The sequence below is a fragment of the Pseudorasbora parva genome, chromosome 13 (assembly GCF_024679245.1).
Source record: "Pseudorasbora parva isolate DD20220531a chromosome 13, ASM2467924v1, whole genome shotgun sequence".
NCBI lineage: Eukaryota > Metazoa > Chordata > Actinopteri > Cypriniformes > Gobionidae > Pseudorasbora > Pseudorasbora parva.
Window position 1 is genome coordinate 3,321,289 of NC_090184.1, and position 22,253 is coordinate 3,343,541.

General features: G+C 38.3%; 1 protein-coding gene and 1 long non-coding RNA gene across 5 annotated transcripts in view; one reads left to right on the forward strand and one right to left on the reverse strand.

Annotated features, from left to right (window-relative positions):
* Window positions 1–22,253, reverse strand: part of nr6a1a (nuclear receptor subfamily 6, group A, member 1a) — a 222,164-nt gene that overhangs the window by 126,485 nt on the left and 73,426 nt on the right. The gene's annotated exons all lie outside the window — the stretch shown is intronic.
* LOC137037998 (uncharacterized) lies at window positions 16,595–20,376 on the forward strand. The gene is made up of 5 exons (XR_010897342.1): window positions 16,595–16,828; window positions 17,613–17,674; window positions 17,771–17,893; window positions 18,131–18,265; window positions 19,768–20,376. It is a non-coding gene; the product is annotated as an uncharacterized lncRNA (long non-coding RNA).

The window sequence follows — 22,253 nt, forward strand, 5'->3', positions numbered from 1 at the left end:
CTGTTCACTCTTCATCAGCAGATATTATAACCGTAATTAAACTAAACTATCCCTGTTCTCTCTTCATCAGCAGATATTATAACCGTAATTAAACTAAACTATCCCTGTTTTCTCTTCATCAGCAGATATTATAACCGTAATTAAACTAAACTATCCCTGTTCTCTCTTCATCGGCAGATATTATAACCGTAATTAAACTAAACTATCCCTGTTCTTTCTTCATCAGCAGATATTATAACCGTAATTAAACTAAACTATCCCTGTTCTCTCTTCATCAGCAGATATTATAACCGTAATTAAACTAAACTATCCCTGTTCTCTCTTCATCGACAGATATTATAACCGTAATTAAACTAAACTATCCCTGTTCTCTCTTCATCAGCAGATATTATAACCGTAATTAAACTAAACTATCCCTGTTCTCTCTTCATCGGCAGATATTATAACCGTAATTAAACTAAACTATCCCTGTTCTCTCTTCATCAGCAGATATTATAACCGTAATTAAACTAAACTATCCCTGTTCTTTCTTCATCAGCAGATATTATAACCGTAATTAAACTAAACTATCCCTGTTCTTTCTTCATCAGCAGATATTATAACCGTAATTAAACTAAACTATCCCTGTTCTCTCTTCATCAGCAGATATTATAACCGTAATTAAACTAAACTATCCCTGTTCTCTCTTCATCGACAGTGATTATAACCGTAATTAAACTAAACTATCCCTGTTCTCTCTTCATCAGCAGATATTATAACCGTAATTAAACTAAACTATCCCTGTTCTCTCTTCATCAGCAGATATTATAACCGTAATTAAACTAAACTATCCCTGTTTTCTCTTCATCAGCAGATATTATAACCGTAATTAAACTAAACTATCCCTGTTCTCTCTTCATCGGCAGATATTATAACCGTAATTAAACTAAACTATCCCTGTTCTCTCTTCATCGGCAGATATTATAACCGTAATTAAACTAAACTATCCCTGTTCTCTCTTCATCGGCAGATATTATAACCGTAATTAAACTAAACTATCCGTTCTCTCTTCATCGGCAGATATTATAACCATAATTAAACTAAACTATCCCTGTTCTCTCTTCATCAGCAGATATTATAACCGTAATTAAACTAAACTATCCCTGTTCTCTCTTCATCAGCAGACATTATAACCGTAATTAAACTAAACTATCCCTGTTCCCTCTTCATCAGCAGATATTCTCAGTTCCCACACCAGCGGTTTAGAGATTATCATGCCAGAATATGCTAATCAATGACTTAAGATCGTTAACTCAAATTCATCAACTATCCCTTCAGAAACCTCCTGTCTCATTCCACATGTCGTCTCTTCTTCTTGAGTCTGTCCATCATTGTCTGACTCCAGTTTGAACATAAATGGATGAACAGTTTCTGACATTTTCAGTGTGTCTGCGTGAAGTAATAGGCACTGCTAGCACAAGCTCTTGAAGCTCCGTCTTCTTCTAGAAATGGGGCGGGAAACAGCAGCTAATTTGCATTTAAAGGAACATATACAAAAGTGACCATTTTAACATGCTCTAAAATTGATCTGAGGGGTATTTTGAGTTACATATTTTTATATTTTTATATTTTTACATAGTTTTGAGTCACATACACACTAGTGATATCAAAGACTTATTTTATATCTTGTAAAAAGGGGCATTATAGGACCCCTTTAAACTTGCACAATTCAAAGTTCTTTATACTTCATTACAGTTGTGCTGGTTTGGGCTGGAACGGCCTATTGAGCTAAAGGTAATAGCGGAGTTTAAAACAGTTTGAAACGAGTCTGTCACTCGGGAGACAGCTGCAGGATGCGGTTAGGGGGCCCCAAGTGTGTGTGTGTGTGTGTGTGTGTGTGTGTGTGTGTGTTGGGGGTGGGGAACATGTCAGGGATCATGAAGTTTCTGAGCAGAACACACAAGCACAGAAGGATCGTAGTAGATGTACTGATGATAAATGTATAGTTATAGCACAAAGACTTGACGAACCAGCAAAAAAAAAAAATGCACACCCATATGACTACACCAAAATAATTTGTTAGTAACACCATTTATGAGGAAAATGCAGGGTTGTGCGTCAAGAAAAAAAACTCAACAGTCTTTTGAAACGTTATATTGTCACATCATCATAAGTGGCGGTTTACATACCGGAGGCGATCTTTAAATCCACTCAATCAACACGCAAAGATCTTTCAAAGAGTGAGCGAAGAGGGCTGCACACTGAGCCAAGCACAACTTTAAGGCCATTACAGAGATGCCTGATAAAAACGACACGGACAGTAATTTCATAAATTCAGAGCATGTGTAGTGTGAAGTGCTGAGTGTTATATTGTGTATGTTGCATAAAGCCACAGCAACTGGTGAAAAAAAGATACGCTCTTGGAAGAAAAGGTTCTATACACTCTAAAAAATGCTGGGTTAAAAACAACCCAAGTTGGGTTGAAACTGCACCGACCCAACAATTGGGTTATTTTAACCCAATGGTTGAGTTGTTTTAACCCAGTGGTTGGGTTAAATGTTGCTTAAGACAACCCAATTTCTGGGTAAGAACAACTTAACCATTGGGTTAAAACAACCCAATTGTTGGGTCGGTGCAGTTTCAACCCAACTTGGGTTGTTTTTAACCCAGCATTTTTTAGAGTGTAGGATCATGAAGGACTAGTTCACTTCAGAATGAACATTTCCTGATCATCTTTTTCTTCAGTCAAAAAGAAATTAAAGGTGCACTATGTAACATTTTTGAAGTAAAATATCCAAAAACCACTAGGCTAATGTTATACATTTTGGTCAGTTGAGTACTTACAATATCCCAAGTGTTTCCAACTATCTGCAAATCGTGAGAAATTGCTATTTTAACCAATGAACCGGGACGTGTGAGGGAGTCGCCTGTCTATGGCGTCATATCTGTGTTTCCCTCAGTTTCCTGTTTTATTCTGCAGAAATGCTTTACTCTTCGTCCATGTGCAATAGGTGTCACAGCAGCCGCTGAGCGAATGCACAGAGTAACGTCATGTCATATCATTTTAAACACACTCAGGGTGCGTTCACACTTGTCATGTTTGGTTGGATTAAAACGAACCCTGGTGCGATTGCTCTGTTAGTGCGGTTCATTTGAGCATATGTGAACGCTGCCATCCGAACCCTGGTGCGCACCAAACAAGCGGACCGAGAGCGCTAAAAAGAGGACTCTCGGTCCGCTTCCAAACCAACTCTGGTGCGGTTCGACTGATATATGAACGCCAAACGGACCAAAGACATGTAAGAGAACCAAAAACAGGACTTAATGTCACAAGATGCGACGCATAGTCAGCTGATTTGATGACGCGGAAAGATCGGTGTATCCAAAATGAGTAACGTTAACGTTAGAGGGCAAACGTGGAGCAACGAGGAGGTGCCTCATTAATATTTGGTCTGATGAGCATGTTTCGTAAATGCTAGAAAAAACGCACAAAAAGCAAACCTGGTTCTTCTCATCAGAGGACCTGATGCCCATTATTAGCAGGTACAGACGACAGAAAGGCTGTCTCTTTTCTGCACAACGGAGGAAATCCTGCTGCTGTTTTGAATGTTTTAAACATTTTATGAGCTCTTCATGAGTTCTCAGCGGGTAAAATAATGCCATATGTACACGCATAAAATGATGGCGTTTAATCCGGCACACAGCATTGGTCTGAATGTTCGGTTAGCGAGCTCCTGCGTCATATAAGCCGACCAATCAGGTTGTGAGCGTCTCCCTGAGCCTTTGGTTCGGTAACTTTAGGCTCGCTGTTAAAAATGCCAGTGTGAACGCTAAGCAGACCAGGACTATATGTTTTGTTTTTGTTTTTTGGTCCGGACCAAACGAACCAAACTAACCGAACTACAAGTGTGAACGCACCCTCAGATGTGTCTAATATGAACAACAGAGCTGCTTTACCTTATATTCATGACCGGAAAAGAGGAAATGGCGCCGGCAACTGTGGCATAATAAAAGTCCCGCTGCTCGTGAGGTGTGTGTTGTTCATCTCATTAACAATCGCTCTAGCGCCTTGCTCAGCTCCTCAACACACGCTCCTTTTCTGCTTCACACTACAGTAACGTTAATAATCACATCCATTCACTTGATTTCTGCCCGAGTCCTATCCTGATTCTTTCCCACTGGCATTGAGATTCTGAGCTCAAACTTGGCCTCTTCAAACTACGCCTTTCTTTTGAATAGGCGACCTCTAACGGACGGAAAAGTTACATAGTGCAGCTTTAAGGTTTTTGAGGAAAACCTTCCAGGATTTCTCTCCATATAGTGGACTTTACCATGAACCAACGGGTTGAAGGTCTAAATTTCAGTTTCAATGCAGCTTCAAACAGCTCGATATGATCCCAGCCGAGGAATTTGAGTCTTATCTAGCCAAACCATTGGCCATTTGCTAAAGAAAATACAAATGTATTTACTTTTTATATCTTTTTTTCATCTTGCACTATACGCTATGCATTACGTAATCACGGTGGAAAGGTCACACATGATGTAGCCGGGTACGGCGACACAGTTGTTTTAGCTTTTTTTCTGATGGGCTTTTAGTCTTTGCACATTCGCTGTGTAAACATTGGTTCGGTACTTCCGCCTCCCCTTTCCAATGCGTTTACTTAATGTGTGGCGCATCACTAGCCGCTGAGACTACAATTTGGGCCTTCAATCTGTTGGCTCCCAATGAAGTCCACTATATGTAAAAAAAAAAATCCTGGAATGTTTTCCTCAAAAAAAAAAAAACGTAATTTCTTTACGATTGAAGAAAGAAAGACATCTTGGATGACATGAGGGTGAGTAAATTATCAGGGCATTTTCATTATTAAGTGAACTAATCCTTTAAAGGTTTCCATCAGGCACTTAATATAGTTTAGGCCCTGTTTACTCCTGGTGTTAAGATGCGTTTTGGACGATCGGATCACAAGTAGACGAGGGACACACATTCCCATTTACACACTGGTGCTTTAATCTGTCTCTTTTGTCCACTTTTAAACACTTCAGTCCTGATTTCTTCAAGGGGAGGGTCTATGGGCGGGTAAATGGACAAAATAAGCTCACAGAGTTTACATATGAACCCGCTTCTGAACGCTGTGAGTGTGTGTTAGAAATCAGGAATGGGGAAAAATTTAGCTTGGTACATTTTTCATCTTCAAAACAAACTTGGGTCTCCAGCCGACAAAGTTTAAATCCAGTCTGGTTAGTGCGCTTCATATAACGTTACACGTCAGTAGGCAGAAAGAAGCGGGTCTTAGAGGCTGTTCTAATGCATTCAACTACATGAGCGTTTACACTATGAAAGCAATCCGGTCTAATGTGTTTTCCTCTACCTCTGGAAATGTTCGAAAGTGGACAAGCTGACAACGTTTTAGACCTGTTTACACCTGTATTTAACGCCGTCTACATGTAATCTGATCGACCAAAACGCTTCTTTATACCAGGAGTAAACAGGGCCAAAGAGCTTTCCATCATGGGATCATTTTATGGATTTAATTTTAACTAACTTTCCCCACCATTGACAGAATTTTTCCGGCTTTCCGTTTTTTTACTATTATACAGTAGGGGGCGCTTTTACACAAAATCTGAAAGAGTCAAAACACAGGAAAAAAGTAGCAGAAACAAGCAATAAAAGTATTGAATATGCACGTTGAAATCTTGAGAGAAAAAAAATTCTCAGCTTTTTATTCAAAATAATGCTTTTAACTTAACCTCATTCAAGTGTTGATCAAAAAAAAAAATGATAACGTATAGGGTTTACCCATGAGTATAGTATTAATGTGTGTATAGTTCAGCCAAAATGAAAACTACTGTGTGAGAAAATATCCAAGTTGTAGAGTTCAGTAGTACTATATTAAACTGCTATGCAATGTTGAATATAATGTATAATGGTGTATAATATATGTGCAATGGGGGAAATATTTGTTGGTCCTGACAAATACCAAATGTCTACCAGTAAACCGTGCATTATTTAGTCAGTGACAGAGTGCAAGCATATTCGTCTAAAATAATTGAGTATTTTTCAGCTTCAGAATCATCAGTTTTGTTTTTCCGGTGTCACCACTGTCCTGTGCACTGGGTTACCAGCAAGTCCATGCCTATTCATTTCCACCGCCAATGTAATACAAAAAAAGAATGCATGCAGTTAGAATAAAACACTGAGACTCTGTTCGTTCTTTTTATATGTTGCATGTTCGGATATTCATAAATCAATATTATTACGGCCATTACATTTTGGTGAAAAAGATAAAAAAAAACTGGCAGTTTTAGGTAATTACTTACTTTAAATTAAGTTTTATTTGGATTAAACTTTATGAATTAAACAGCTCATAAAAACACTTTGAATCACAAGAAAACAATTATATAACTCATTAAACGTGAAAGTATTATCCCATTATTTAAGAAATGTCTTTTATTTAATGGAGTCAAGAATCAAAACACGCACTCTCCCAGCTCATTAGGGGCGAAGACCTAGATATCAGAATAAGTGTGAAAAAGGTCTGCACTATAAAAAGGCTTTATTAATAATAGGAGATACAGAAGTACAAACGTTTCGGCTCTTTGCCTTCATCACTAATTGAGTCAAGAACCCCAGAGTTGTAAAGAGAACCTTTTCTTCAAGGGGTGTATTTCCTTGCTAAAGTAAGATGCATAATGAACAGTGGATTCAAGAATATTACTGTTAAAAAGAATTTCACGCTTGTAAATAAGGGTGGGCAAATAATTCACGCTCGCTCCTTGCAGCTCAACCTATAACAGAAGAATAAAGACAGCCAAGGTTGGTCAATAAAGATACGGTTGGGCTTTTCACTGAAGATTACTACAGCACTGAGTGTGTGTCACAGAAGAAAAGAAAGCAGAAAGCTCTGCAGATTTCTCCTCATCTCTGCATTCTGACCTACAATGCATGTTTTCAGCTTTAGTACTCTTTCCACTCGCTTTAACAATTTCACAGACTTCCCACAGCCACTGAACGCATCTTAATAACTAAGAAATTAATACATTTATTACGCAGTATTTTATTTTATCACATTAAATTGATATATTAACATTTATATTGACATTAATACATTTATTACGCAGTATTTTATTTTATCACATTAAATTGATATATTAACATTTATATTGACATTAATACATTTATTACGCAGTATTTTATTTTATCACATTAAATTGATATATTAACATTTATATTGACATTAATACATTTATTACGCAGTATTTTATTTTATCACATTAAATTGATATATTAACATTTATATTGACATAAAATATTGTATTTCAAATAAATGCTGTTCTTTTGAACTTTCTGTTCATCAAAGAATACAGAAAAAAATTCAATTTATCACCGTTTCCACAAATATATAAAGAAGCTCAACAGTTTTCAACACTGATACACTGTCAGAAAAAAGGCACAGTTTTGTCAATGGGGCGGTACCCTAAGGTACAAAACCAAAAAGGTAATAATATGTACCTTTAAGAAGGTATGTTCCTTTAAGGTACTAATATGCACTCTTAAAGGGTTACTTCACCGCTTTTTCATATTAAACTATGTTATTCCCTTAACTTAAACGAGTTGATACATACCTTTCTCGTCTCAGTGCGTGCACTTAATCTCTCTGACGCGCGGTGACGATCTGATAGCATTTAGCTTAGCCCACTAAGCCCAGTTCATTCACTATGGTACCAAACAGAGATCAAGTTAGAAGTACCAAACACCTCCACGTTTCCCCTATTTAAATACAATTACACCAATAGTTGAACGATCAAGTATGGTGACAAAATAAAACGTGGTACTTCTCTAATCGGATTAAAAAGGAGAACTATGATGTATGGCGGATTAGCACTTCTGAGAGTACTTCCGCTCGGCGCAGTAAAAAGTCCCGGCCGAAACATCTTTCCTCACACCTCCCCCTCACTCTCTCATTTCTGTCAATAGGGAGATGTGAGGGAAGATGTTTCGGCCGGGACTTTTTACTGCGCCGAGCCGAAGTACTCTCAGAAGTGTTAATCCGCCATACATTATAGTATACAACTAGTTTTACACTAGAGGAATATTTCATATCTTTTTTTACTGTATTTACTGTATTTGTGATCAAATAAATGCAGCCTGGTGAGGAGAAGAGACTTAGCAAAACAGACCGACACAAATTTCCTTGACTGCTTTATTAACATTTGTGCTTTCCTCGGTTCATTGCCAGGACCTGGAAACATTCCTGGAGTGATTTCATCTTCACAAAGTGGAGTTTCGCTGCCAGAAATAATGGAAGATGAATCTGATTTATGACACTTCACCAAACGCCCCAAAATCAATGTTTAGACAAGGTTTATGTGATCTCTTCAGGTTTACAACTGCAAACACAAGATCCAATCTCTCTGACATTACAAGATCTAGATGTTCTGTGAATTAAATCTGTTAAATACATCCATGAAGCCATTATAACAAAAGCTGCAAAACATCAAATAAAAGAATGTTTGGTTGGAGATCTCAGAACATTTGGCTAACAATTAGTTACAAGTCTAATTTAAGCGGCGCTTAACCCCTTACTGCACACCACACATTTTGGCAAGTGGGTCATAAATGATATACCCAAAATATAAAGGTTGCCGCTCATAAATCATACCTAATAAATTCTGAATAGACACATAACTAACATATATTTAGAAAACCGACACTTGAGAGTTTACAGTTCAAGAGTCGGAATTAGTTTGTTTTTAACATGGAGACATATAAGCTCAAACATAAAAAACTAAAATATTAAGAGCATAATATTAAATGTATAAACATATGATGTGTCTGTGTTGTAGAAACTTAGAAACACAATGAAGCTGAAGGCACAAGTCTGCTCATGCTTCATTTTAAATCTAAGGATGTTATCTCTATAAATTGATGTATTTTATAAAGCATTTCCTAAGGCTCTTCTTCAAATGTCATGTGAGTTTTTAGAGAAGGCTGACACGATACTAAAATACAGTGCCTTGCGAAAATATTCAGCCCCCTTGAACTTTGCGACCTTTTGCCACATTTCAGGCTTCAAACATAATGATATGAAACTGTAATTTATTGTGAAGAATCAACAACAAGTGGGACACAATCATGAAGTGGAACGAAATTTATTGGATATTTCAAACTTTTTTAACAAATCAAAAACTAAAAAATTGGGCATGCTAAATTATTCGGCCCCTTTACTTTCAGTGCAGCAAACTCTCCAGAAGTCCAGTGAGGATCTCTGAATGACCCAATGTTGACCTAAATGACTAATGAGGATAAATAGAGTCCACCTGTGTGTAATCAAGTGTCCGTATAAATGCACCTGCACTGTGATCGTCTCAGAGGTCCGTTTAAAGCACAGAGAGCATCATGAAGAACAAGGACCACACCAGGCAGGTCTGAGATACTGTTGTGGAGAAGTTTAAAGCCGGATTTGGATACAAAAAGATTTCCCAAGCTTTAAACATCCCAAGGAGCACTGTGCAAGAGATAATATTGAAATGGAAGGAGTATCAGACCACTGCAAATCTACCAAGACCTGGCCGTCCCTCTAAACTTTCAGCTCATACAAGGAGAAGACTGATCAGAGATGCAGCCAAGAGGCCCATGATCCCTCTGGAGGAACTGCAGAGATCTACAGCTGAGGTGGGAGACTCTGTCCATAGGACAACAATCAGTCGGATACTGCACAAATCTGGCCTTTCTGGAAGAAGTGTTGTTCAAAGTTTGCCACAAGCCACCTGGGAGACAAACCAAACCTGTGGAAGAAGGTGCTCTGGTCAGATGAAACCAAAATTGAACTTTTTGGCAACAATGCAAAACGTTATGTTTGGTGTAAAAGCAACACAGCTCATCACCCTGAACACACACCATCCCCACTGTCAAACATGGTGGTGGCAGCATCATGGTTTGGACCTGCTTTTCTTCAGCAGGGACAGGGAAGATGGTCAAAATTGATGGGAAGATGGATGGAGCCAAATACAGGACCATTCTGGAAGAAAACCTGATGGAGTCTGCAAAAGACCCGAGACTGGGACGGAGATTTGTCTTCCAACAAGACAATGATCCAAAACATAAAGCAAAATCTACAATGGAATGGTTCAAAAATAACCATATCCAGGTGTTCGAATGGCCAAGGCAAAGTCCAGACCTGAGAATCTGTGGAAAGAACTGAAAACTGCCGTTCACAAACGCTCTCCATCCAACCTCACTGAGCTCGAGCTGTTCTGCAGGAGGAATGGGCAATAGTGTCAGTCTCTCGATGTGCAAAACTGATAGAGACACACCCCAAGCACCTTACAGCTGTAATCGCAGCAAAAGGTGGCGCTACAAAGTATTAACTTAAAGGGGCCGAATAATTTTGCACGCCCAATTTTTCAGTTTTTGATTTGTTAAAAAAGTTTGAAATATCCAATAAATTTCGTTCCACTTCATGATTGTGTCCCACTTGTTGTTGATTCTTCACAAAATGTTTGAAGCCTGAAATGTGGCAAAAGGTTGCAAAGTTCAAGGGGGCCGAGAGAAGACAAATCTCTGTCCCAGTCTCAGGTCTTTTGCAGACTCCATCAGGTTTTCCTCCAGAATGGTCCTGTATTTGGCTCCATCCATCTTCCCATCAATTTTGACCATCTTCCCTGTCCCTGCTGAAGAAAAGCAGGTCCAAACCATGATGCTGCCACCACCATGTTTGACAGTGGGGATGGTGTGTGTTCAGGGTGATGAGCTGTGTTGCTTTTACACCAAACATAACGTTTTGCATTGTTGCCAAAAAGTTCAATTTTGGTTTCATCTGACCAGAGCACCTTCTTCCACATGTTTGGTGTGTCTCCCAGGTGGCTTGTGGCAAACTTTAAACAACACTTTTTTCTTCTTGCCACTCTTCCAGAAAGGCCAGATTTGTGCAGTATACGACTGATTGTTGTCCTATGGACAGAGTCTCCCACCTCAGCTGTAGATCTCTGCAGTTCCTCCAGAGGGATCATGGGCCTCTTGGCTGCATCTCTGATCAGTCTTCTCCTTGTATGAGCTGAAAGTTTAGAGGGACGGCCAGGCCTTGGTAGATTTGCAGTGGTCTGATACTCCTTCCATTTCAATATTATCTCTTGCCCAGTGCTCCTTGGGATGTTTAAAGCTTGGGAAATCTTTTTGTATCCAAATCTGGCTTTAAACTTCTCCACAACAGTATCTCGGACCTGCCTGGTGTGGTCCTTGTTCTTCATGATGCTCTCTGTGCTTTAAACGGACCTCTGAGACGATCACAGTGCAGGTGCATTTATACGGACACTTGATTACACACAGGTGGACTCGATTTATCCTCATTAGTCATTTAGGTCAACATTGGGTCATTCAGAGATCCTCACTGGACTTCTGGAGAGAGTTTGCTGCACTGAAAGTAAAGGGGCCGAATAATTTAGCATGCCCAATTTTTTAGTTTTTGATTTGTTAAAAAAGTTTGAAATTTCCAATAAATTTCGTTCCACTTCATGATTGTGTCCCACTTGTTGTTGATTCTTCACAAAAAAATACAGTTTCATATCATTATGTTTGAAGCCTGAAATGTGGCAAAAGGTCGCAGAGTTCAAGGGGGCCGAATATTTTCGTAAGGCACTGTATGTGAATTATTTTAACAAATTAGATTATGGAATAGGATAGCTCCTGGCATGACATGTGCATTAGAGCTACAGTTAGCATCAAGCTACATAACACAATATAAAAGATTAATATTATGCTTTTACTCAAAACTCACTTTAAAACCACCATCGAGTGTTTGTTTTAACTTGCGATCGTGACCTAATGTGTATTTTAGTCATATAAAATGCTAAATATAACATTTCACATCATTAATGTTATATGGAGCAGGAATTGCGGTCAGGTTGACTCTCTAAGATGATTGACAGCTGTAGAGATCAAATAAGTGCTCAATGAGTCAAAAATGCTGCAAACTAGAAACAGGAGAGCTCTTCAGTTGGCATAATTCAGTGGGACATCAAGAGAAATTATATGCTGTCTGATTAATTATTTTGCAAATGTGTGAGAATAAATCAATATTTCTTCAAATATGTTCACTTTAGTACTAAGAGCGCTAACAGATGCTGTCTAGGGCATATATGTGAACACAAATAAACCGCAGCAGACTCAAGGGAATATGAATGAACTTAATTATTCTTTTCAAAAAAGCAAAAAAATTAATAAAAAATTAAAGGGTGAATTCACCCAAAAATGAAAATGACCCCATGATTTACTCGCCCTCAAGTCATCCTAGGTGTGTATGACTTTCTTCTTTCAGACGAACACAATCAGAGGTATATTATAAATGTCCTGGCTAATCCAAGTAGTGTAAGCGAATCGTGTACCGCTGACTGGCAAAAGCTAGCTATTTTAGTCTATAAAGTTTTAAATATGGATAATTTTCTTACACAAACGCGCCACTTCGCTTCCGAAAGGCCTTTATTAAACCCCGGAGCCGTGTGGAGCAGTTATATGATGGATAGATGCACTTTTATGATGGATAGATGCACTTTTATGATGGATAGATGCACTTTTATGATGGATAGATGCAATTTTATGGACTTCAAAAATGACCCAACAATTCACTGCCATTATAAAGCTTGGAATAGCTAGGACATTTTTAATATTACTCTGATCGTGTTCGTCTGAAAGAAGAAAGTCATTCACACCTAGGATGAATTGTGGGTGTGTAAATCTTGGGATAATTTTCATTTTTGGGTGAACCAACCTTTTAAGAAAATAATGTCAATGCAACCAAGTTTTCTCATAAACAGAGTGAAATATCGAAGTCTTAAATCTTTCTAATGACACTGAGTTTGTCCAGATCAAGTAAGTGTGTGATGTTTTAATGTGCAGTGAATGTTGAACATCAGTAATCTGGGCCCGTCGGCCATCTTTGCACGTTTAAAGGGGTTAAACAAAAACTTTGAAGCAAGCTAAAAGTGTATCATCTCCTACTATAATTAGCCAATCCTTTAAAAACAGTCAATTTAATTTTTCAGAACCATTTTCATCCAAACATGACGTTGTTTATTTAGCAAAAGATCAAGAGAATGTGATTTTCTTCATTACATCCCTTTCAGTGATTTTTCTTTCCGACAGAGACAAACGCGCTCTGTGTTGGATGAGCAACGATTGCAAAGCTATATGTTCCAGAAAACAATCTGTGTTTGTGTGTCATTGTCTATAATAACAAACAAAACATAGACGACTCACAGATGTGTATGACTTTACAACATTATAAAATGCTCACGATCATAACATTTCAAAAAATTGTTTTATTGTTTCCCTGAAATCTCTCCATTTTGTCTGTTTTATGTCTACATTCAGCATTCCAACAGTTGCTGTTTTCGTTCTTCAAACTTTATTGGAAAGCGTATGGGAATCTCAATTTACAAGCTCACTTTAAATTTCGTCTGAATTATTACATTATTTTGTCAATCGGGATCATGTGACACTGACAACTGGAGTAATGAGGCTGAAAATCCATCAAAGAAACAAAACTATATTTTAAAAAAAGTTCTTACTGTGTGTTTGATCAAATAAACAACCTTGTTCTTTTTTCCAAAGCATTAAAAATCATATACTGACCTTAGACAATGCAAAATGCCGAACAGTTAGTTCATGCGTTCATGAGCTCAAGGCTAGATTATTGTAATGCTCTACTGGGTGGTTGCCCTGCTCGCTTAATAAACAAACTCCAGCTGGTCCAAAACGCAGCTGCTCGAGTTCTTACTAGAACCAGGGGTATGATCATATTAGTCCAGTTCTGTCAACACTGCACTGGCTCCATTTAAAAATCGTTCTTATTACCTACAAAGCACTAAATGGTTTAGCTCCCGGTACTTAAGCGAGCTCTTAACACATTATACTCCATCACGTCTATTACGGTCTCTAAACTCTGGCCAGTTGATAATACCTAGAATATCTAAATCAACTGCAGGCGGTCGATCCTTTTTGCTATTTAGCTCCTAAACTCTGGAACATTCCTAGCATTGTTTGGGAAGCAGACACACTCTGTCAGTTTAAATCTAGACTAAAAACACATCTCTTTACTATGGCATACACATAATACATTATCAATTTCTGTTATTCAAATCAGTTAAATGATTTTTAGGCTGAATAAATCAGGTCAGCCGGAACCAGGAGCACTTCCCATAACACCTGATGTACTCGTTACATCATAAGAAGAGTGGCATCCACACTAATGTTAGTCTCTCTGTTTATCCCGAGGTTTACTGCAGACGGCCGAATCCAGGCCGTGTCCAGATCAGATGGTGGACCTTTGCCTGGATAAGACCAACGCACCCCTAAAGTGTCTGCCGAGAGCGTGTCAATTAAACTCCCCCTGTAGATGCCGCATCGACACGACATCCTCATTAAACCCGTCTCCGGCGTGACCACTCCAATCTTTCGAATAATCTTACGAATATCTATTGATCTAATATGACTTCTGACCTGTAATGTTGCCAGAATCGTAATCACAGACTGTTTGTTCGTCGGCCAGAGCAGAGCTGAGCCTGGTTTCTCCAAATGTTTTTTTCCTCCATTCTGGTCCTGAAGGAGTTTTGGTTCTTCCCACCGTCGCCTTTGGCTTTTGGCTTGCTCTGTTGGGGACACTTAAATTTCAACGATATTACCGATCTGCCCTCATTGACCCTATATGATCATTGACATGAGCCGATAACTTCACCGTTTTCTCCAGAGCGGCTGTACAGCCGAATCTGATTCTCTTGCATTATTTTCCAGTTAACACTGTGAAGCTGCTTTGAAACAGTCAGCATTGTAAGAAGTGCTATATAATAAAGGGGACTTGACTTGGTGGAAGGACAGAGAGAGCCAGCTTCCCCCAGTTAGCCAGGTTGGATAAATGCTACCTTGGAGTCCCAGCAACATCGCAAATTTCGCAGCTTGTTACGACAAAAACAAAAAACAACAGGTTTCTCTCACCTCAGAAAACCGCTTTCCTGTCCTGTCAGCCATCAAACTGCACTTGTAGCGCACACTCTTCAACACGCGCAAATGCGGCGATGCACGCTGTATATCACTTCATTAAGCACAAGAGAAACTATGAGCAATGTTACGTTGTCAATTTGTAAGTCGTGAAATAAAAGTAAAGTACCAATAAATCACGTAACAGGTTCGACGTGTGTGAGCTGGGAAGGATTTGCTTGTGGGTATGATATTTATTCTGATCATCAGGAGCAGTTTATATGATTCATTAACAGTTCATGATATATTGTGTATTCGCCATGGTAACTGTTGTTTCCATAACCACAAAATGCCACTATTTTCACTTTATGTTATTTTGTTTATTTTCAATTAGAGTGGTGTACTTTATGGTATTAACATAAACTGATATGTAATAGCTTTAGGCCTATTTGTTCATCAGTATTAGTCATATTCATACAATTTATGTGTTTGTAAATACAAGTACGTTAAAGTGGGACAATACTTTTTTTCATTTTACATTTACATTTAATCATTTAGCAGACGCCTTTATCCAAAGCGACTTACAAAAAAAAAATTTTTCATTTGGCATGCATTTCATTTTAGTTTACTCAGGTATGCTAACTGCTCTAAAGAAAACATAAAGCCAATGTATAAAGTTACAGAAGATAAAAGTTAATAAGTTCAAATATTGCTGTTGTAATAATTAAAGGGTTAGTTCACCCAAAAATGAAATGTCTGTCATTAACTCCTCTCCCTAATGTCGTTCCTCACCCGTAAGACCTCCGTTCATCTTCACACACAGTTTAAGATATTTTATATTTAGTCAGAGAGCGTATGCAAGTGTATGCACACTATACTGTCCATGTCCAGAAAGGGAATAAAAACATCATCACAGTAGTCCATATGAGACATCAGTGGGTTAATTAGAGTCTCTTGAAGCATCGGAAATACATTTGGGTCCAAAAATAACAAAAACTACGACTTTATTCAGCATTGCTTTCTCCTCCATGTGCCTCCAAAAAGAATCAAACGGTTAATGAATCAGTGAATCGATCAAAGATTCGGGTCGCCAATGTCCCGTGATTTCAGCAGTTTGACACGATCCGAACTGCTGAAATCACGTGACATTGGCGACCTGAATCTTTGATTGATTCACTTAGAAGACAATGCTGAATAAAGTCGTAGTTTTTGTTATTTTTGTACCCAAATGTATTTTGGATGCTTCAAGAGACTCTAATTAACCCACTGATGTCTCATATGGACTACTGTGATGATGTTTTTATTCCCTTTCTGGACATGGACAGTATAGTGTGCATTGACTGCATTATGCTCTTGGACTAAAATATAAAATATCTTAAACTGTGTGTGAAGATGAACGGAGGTCTTACGGGTGTGGAACGACATTAGGGAGAGGAGTTAATGACATCAATTTCATTTTTGGGTGAACTAACCCTTTAAGTTAAAAGTGAATCTAGTGTTATTATTGCAGGTGCCCTGCCATGAACCCTGACTCCACAGCAAACTGAACCGAACCGTGCCCTTGTTGTATCGTTACACCCCTAATGCATACTAACTAATAAATCATTGGATACACTCCAGAAAAAAACTGGTTCGAATCAGTACACACTAAAAAACGTTGGGTTATTTTTTTAACCCAACCGTTGGGTTACACATATTGGGTCAATATGTTGGGTTATTTTGCAAAATGTTGGGTTATTTTAACATCGTTGGGTTATTTTTAGTAATAACCCGGCCGTTGGGTTAAATACGGTTTCCCCAGTGACGGTTCAAATTTTAACGGCAAACCGTCCAGTTACTGCCAACAGAAGACGCTGCTGCAGCCTGATTATGAAATGAAAGGTAAGACATGCCATTTTTTTTATGAATATAACTCTTATAACATTATGTATTGTGTACTGAAACGTTGAATATAGTCGAAAACGGAATTTTATTAAAAAAAAATTTAATGCTTTAACTTTAATGCTCTCTGGAAAAATGAGATAGATTGGAAATAAACCATAGCTATCCCAGTTAGCTCGCTAGCAGTAATAAAGTAAAAACATTATTCTAGTGTACCTATTTAGAAACTTAATATGGCGATAAAGAAAGTAAGTAACTTATGCGTAGTCTGAAATCACTATCTAATGCCGCGCGGAGCATTATCAGCTCGGCCCGTGCAGCGCGAGCTCAGACCCGGTCACACGACACCACAGCAGCGCTGTGAGATCCAGGGAGAAGCGTTTGAATTCGCCGAAATATCCAACAGTATAAGTTACTACTCTGAATATCTGTTGTGAGATGAGTGCAGATATTCACAACAGCATTGACGCAGAAAACTGAAATATTGTGCTAACAATTTTAACGTTAGTTCACAACAGTTAGAATGTTTTCCAACCCACAAATTACCTAGTTTAACCGTAGTAAGTTAACACAAACTGCAACTATGATAATTTGGCAGAAATGTGGTAGGCCTATATTCATAATGAATGTTGTCATATGAATATATATCATGCATGTTACTATTAAACGTATTACAGGAGTAGCTAAATCATACAACTAAAGTACGTTTTCGAATGAAGCTATGACAGTTTTTGCCTTTATTTTAAATATGTTGTACTAAATGTGTCATATACCTGTGTTTTAGACCAATGGATTCATTTGTGAAGCAAAGACTAGAACAGTTGAACCTCTGCCATTTAATTAAAGGTGAGTACGATATTGAAACAAGTTGTACACAATTATTTTTTAAGACTAGTATACTTTTCTGGTTATTTTTTTTCCCCCTGCTTCATTCTAATGCAGAAGAAGGATTGGATCTCAGTGGTTCTCGACTCCTGGTCCTGGAGTATCACCAATAGTACACAAGTTCGACGTCTTCCTTATCCGACGCACATTTCCGCGTTTGGAGTCTCTACTAACAAGCTGGTAAGTTGAATAACATTAGATAGGCCAATGTGCAGTGCAGGGGCTACTACAGAACCAGGTTGTTTGGGAAACAATCAGTTTATTATTATTTTTTTTCAGCTGTTTTCTCTCATTTTCATACAGTATGTTTTAATTTCAATAAGTTGTTTTGGTTGTGTCTAGCTGCATATGAAATCAGGTCCACATATTTGGTATATGTGAAAACTGTTTTTTTTTCTGTAAACTTGTCTTTCAAAGATGATCATGGAGAAATTGCCTTTAAAACCCTTCCTGCCTTCCTGCCATCATCGCCATACCTCACAAATGGACAAAATGGTGTGTCCAACATATGCTGAAATGAAGAGAAGCTTAATTACATTCACCAATCAGCCTGTAAGTAAAAGCAACACTATCAAATTAGCTTTGATAAAGTGCACTGCTCATATGCATCCAATTATTATTTCCTTTAGTGATTTTGCTTGTTAATAGATTATCCAATAGTTCACCCAAAAAATATCCCATAATGTACTCACCCTCAAGTCATCCTAGGTGTATATGACATTCTTCTTTCAGACGAACACAATCAGTTATTAATAAATGTCCTGACTAATCCAAGCATTATAATGGTCAAAATTTGAAGCCCAAAAAGTGCATCCATCCATTATGAAAGTAATCCATAAGGCTCCATGAGGTTAATAAAGGCCTTCTGAGGTGAATCGATGGGTTTTTGTAGAAAAAATATCCATATTTAAAACTTTATAGACTAAAATAACAAATTTTCGACAGACAGCCTTCCTTATTCAACTTACAAAGAAACTGTAACGCCTCTCGCAATTCAAAACGCTTACGCTACGTCCAACTTAATCGTCTCGGCATTTACGTTTTTTTACGCTACGTCCGACGTTATTCTCACAGCAGTTACGCTTTTTTCAGAAGTTGAATACTTAAGGCGGTCCACTGGAAGCTAGATATTTTACTTTATAACGTGGTAAATATGGATATTTTTCTTACACAATCCCATCAATTCACTTCAATGGGTTCTTATTAAGCTCCGGAGCCGTGTGAAGCACTTTTATAATGGATGGATGTATTTTTGGGCTTCAAATTATGGGCTTCCATTATAAAGCTTGGAAGAGCCAGGATATTTATTAATATAACTCAGATTGTATTTGTCTGAAAGAAGAATGTCATACACACCTAGGTTGGCTTGAGGGAGAGTAAATCATGGAGTCATTTTATTTTTGGGTAAACTATCTCATGAATTACCCTCGTGTCGTTGTAAGACTTTCGTTGTTCTTTGAAACACAAATGTTAAAGAACTCTGCGAGGTTTCTGTCCCTCCATTGACGACCTACGCAACTACCACTTTAAGACCCAGGACAGACAGCATTAAAGTAATCCATGGGATTCAAGTGGTCTAACCTCAGTTTTACAATGCGACACGAGTGCTTTTTGCAACAACAACACAAAAAAACATAACACAACAACATTTGCTCTCTTTTCAACACAACACGCATGCGTCAAGGGGCTCTCGTGAACTTGTGTTGAGATTAATGTTTTGTAAAAAAGTGGTAAATTATGGTTAAGGGATAGAATATACGCTTGTCACTTCATAAAACTGAGGTTGAATTACTGGAGTCACATGGATTACATTAATATCTTTACTGCCTTTCTAGGCCTTTCTGTGTTCCGAAGATGAACCAAAGTCTTACGGGTTTGAAACAGCATGAGGATTAGTATGTTGATTGGTGAAAAATGAACAGCAGATGTAATGACTAATTAATGACAATTTGTTTAATTCAGTACAACACTGCTTCATTGTAACTTTTACGTAATTTAACACTGCTGATGTTGTCACAGTGCAAGCAATCTGAACTTTTTTTTATTCTTTTAAGGTTGGAACTAACATGGTGCATTAGCTGAACAGTGAGACAAGCCAGGATCCACATGACGATGCTTGGGGACAAAGAGACCTCGCTGATTTTAATTTTCATTGTGGAGGCAGTTGAACAGAAGATCTTATTTCAAGCACTGGCTGTATGTTTCAGATTTTTTATTTATTTATGACATGAACTATCCAAAGACCTCTGCCCCATTTGGGAGATTTTGTAGCATGCAAACTTGAATATATATTTTGCTGCCTCATTAAAAACTTTGATTATCATAATTTGTATTTGTTTTGCTACTTAAGGTATGTTTACAACACATCAAGGCATACAGTGTACAATGTAGATTTTTTAATAAAGTTGTTTATTTCTGGAAGAATTTAATATTATGAATTTGTGTATTCTGTCCATATTTGTATAGGTTTTTAATTTAATATTTGTTGTGTTCATTTTTAATTTTTGTTTTGTATATACACCTTTTATGTATGTTTACCTTATGTACATTTTTGTGTATTATGTGTGCTGTGTATTTTGAATTTAATATTTACACATTTATGTATATTTACAATAAATATTTACTCCCCAATATTTAGTTTGACATTTAAAATATATATTTTAAAGCACATGTATTGTTTTATACAAATAAAAAAATCTGTATTTGAAAACAATGGGCATTTTATTTATTAAAATAATGGCTTGAATAAAAATAAATATTTAACTCAACTGTTGGGTTACTTTTAACCCAACTGTTTTTTAACCCAATGCATTGGGTTAAAATAACCCAACGTTGGGAAGGTGCTATACCAACCCACAGTTGGGTTACGTGTTGGGTTATTTTTAACCCAACATTTTTAAGTGAGTATTGGTGCATTAAACATTTTAGTCGTACAGTGTTTCCGATATGACAACACTTGCCGAATCTCCAGTCGACTAAACGGACACCACAATGAGCAGCAGGGCCCGTGACTCTCTCGCTGACAGAGTGGAGTAAGAATGTGCTCTAAGCAGAGGGTTTTCCCTGAAATAGTCCAGCTCACTGCACTCGACATGTGGCTCTCATTCCCGCCCAAGCCGCCAACACCAGCACGGCTGCCAGAATCCAAAACCCAAGCCGTAAGTGAGCAGAAAGAGCAGGCTAAAGCACATTTAGTCCGGCTGGGGGAGACAATTTCTGTAGTATAACTCTCACAGACGAAATCGTCCGAAGGTAAATCGACAACAAGTTATTATAATGATTTCTGACAGCTTCAAAGGCCACAGACTGCATAACAAAACTGGTTTCCATCCGAATATGAAAGCTTGGAATGACTCAAACATTAGCCCTCATTGAGTTGGGGCGGCACAGGAAGAGGCCAATCACTTTTAGAGCGTGTTTTAGGTTCAGCGAGTTCATTTGGGGGAAATTTGTGTTCTGACCCTTCCCCCAGTAAAAGAGTTAAGTAAAAAATAACTAAATAATTCATCTTTATTCCACGCGTCCCATGGGTGTGTTAGTATGTGCAAAAGGTAGCAGGATTTGTTTGGCTGAGCAGTGCTCTGATTGAAGGGGAATGGGATGGAAATTTGACTGCCCTGTTATTGTTTGTCCTTTCTGGGTTTCAGATGAAGAGATTTAAACCAACCCATTGAACACCGTGTCCTAACCAGACACGAAGAGATAAGATTCCAGCGACAAGCAATTAGACTGCTCATACCAGACGGGACACGACTAAAAGACGTGACAAAATCAATCACGGCTATTCAGAAGAGTGTGCGGGCAAAGTCTCTGTTCAAGCAACCAAATCAATCACAGCCAATCAGAAGAGCATGTGGGCGGAGTCTCTGTGCAAGCAACCAAATCAATCACAGCCAATCAGAAGAGCATGTGGGCGGAGTCTCTGTGCAAGCAACCAAATCAATCACAGCCAATCAGAAGAGCATGTGGGCGGAGTCTCTGTGCAAGCAACCAAATCAATCACAGCCAATCAGAAGAGCATGTGGGCGGAGTCTCTGTGCAAGCAACCAAATCAATCACAGCCAATCAGAAGAGCATGTGGGCGGAGTCTCTGTGCAAGCAACCAAATCAATCACAAATCACAGCCAATCAGAAGAGCATGTGGGCGGAGTCTCTGTTCAAGCAACCAAATCAATCACAGCCAATCAGAAGAGCATGTGGGCGGAGTCTCTGTTCAAGCAACCAAATCAATCACAGCCAATCAGAAGAGCATGTGGGCGGAGTCTCTGTTCAAGCAACCAAATCAATCACAGCCAATCAGAAGAGCATGTGGGCGGAGTCTCTGTGCAAGCAACCAAATCAATCACAGCCAATCAGAAGAGCATGTGGGCGGAGTCTCTGTTCAAGCAACCAAATCAATCACAGCCAATCAGAAGAGCATGTGGGCGGAGTCTCTGTGCAAGCAACCAAATCAATCACAAATCACAGCCAATCAGAAGAGCATGTGGGCGGAGTCTCTGCAAGCAACCAAATCAATCACAAATCACAGCCAATCAGAAGA